General features: G+C 35.9%; 1 non-coding gene across 1 annotated transcript; it reads left to right on the plus strand.

Annotated features, from left to right (window-relative positions):
- Positions 1 to 1,016: 1,016 nt before the first annotated feature.
- On the plus strand, positions 1,017 to 1,121 carry LOC120219853. The gene has a single exon (XR_005525415.1). It is a non-coding gene; the product is annotated as a U6 spliceosomal RNA (small nuclear RNA).
- The last annotated feature ends 217 nt before the right edge of the window (positions 1,122 to 1,338 follow it).

The following is a 1,338-nucleotide window of genomic DNA, read 5'->3' on the forward strand; positions in this document are numbered from 1 at the left end:
AACAGTAAAGGTTAATTTGTATTGGTGAATCCATAGCTAAATATTACATATTTGTCTTTACATGTAAAAATTGATCTATCATCAACTGAGATAAAGTTTTAAATTTCTTTTGTCAATGTTTAACCACTGGTTTTATCTATAAGTCCCACATTGTCAGTTTTATCTATACAAAGTTATTTGAAAGAACTGATTAAAAGAAAACCAAACTCTAGTAACATCACACAATTCATCTATTCTAATTTGTCTCAAGTGACTCTCTTTATTGAGGCTGTACAAGTGAGTACTGAGTCAAATTCAGAATGGAGACTTAAAATACACTTCACTTCATTTGGAGTGCCTTGTTGGCTCAGCCGGTGAAGCATCTGAATTCAGCTCAGGTCATGATCTCATGGTTCATGAGTTCGAGCCCCACATTGGGTTCTGTGCTGACAGCTCAGAGCCTGGAGCCTGCTTCAGATTCTGTGTCTCCCTCTCTGTCTCTGCCCCTCCTCCGCTCATGCTCTGTGTCTCTCTGTCTCAATACTAAATTAAAAAAAAATAAAAATATACTTCATTCTACTTACGTCATATTCTTTCTTTTCTTCTTATTTAGATGTTTTGGTAGTAGTTTTGAACACCAACCTACTCCTAACATTTAGTGGGGTTTGGGACTAAAGAACAAATGTAAACCAATACACCTCATGTCAAAGTCTTTATATCTCTGAAGATCTATATGTGATGTATATAACATAGATATATTAAATCTTTTATGTTCTTCTACTTACTAATGTGCCCCTTATAAAGATTCTGAATTTCCAAATCTGAGTTTAGATTTCTTGGACTTTTCAGCCTTTGTACTTCATGTTGCTTCTGTTTGTTCCCACACATAATTCTATCCAATCCTAAAAGGGACCTCTTGTACACACTATGGATGTCACACACTGCACTGCACAGCCGAGCTCCATTTTCCCCAAGTAGTTATTGTTGACAGCTCTCAGGCTACCACATAGACCACTGATATTAAATGTTTGGTCTACTGCTTGCTTCGGGAGCACAAACTAAGAATTGGAACAATACAGAGAAGATTAGTATGCCCCCTGTGCAAGGATGACATGCAAATTCATAAGGTGTTCCATATCAAGCAAGTGAGTAAGTAGATAGATGATAGATGATAGATAGATAGATAAATAGATAGATAGATAGATAGATAGATAGATAGATAGATAGATACATTTTTGGTCTAAATAATCAATAAACATGATTATCAGTATTTCTTTTGACCTAAGGGTGCTATGAATCAAGAATGTTTGGAGACCTGTGTCTCAGTTTCAATGAAGGGGCTCTGCTTAATCCCAAGAA

Source organism: Hyaena hyaena, unplaced genomic scaffold, assembly GCF_003009895.1.
Source record: "Hyaena hyaena isolate Hyena2069 unplaced genomic scaffold, ASM300989v1 scaffold_654, whole genome shotgun sequence".
NCBI classification, from domain to species: Eukaryota; Metazoa; Chordata; class Mammalia; order Carnivora; family Hyaenidae; genus Hyaena; species Hyaena hyaena.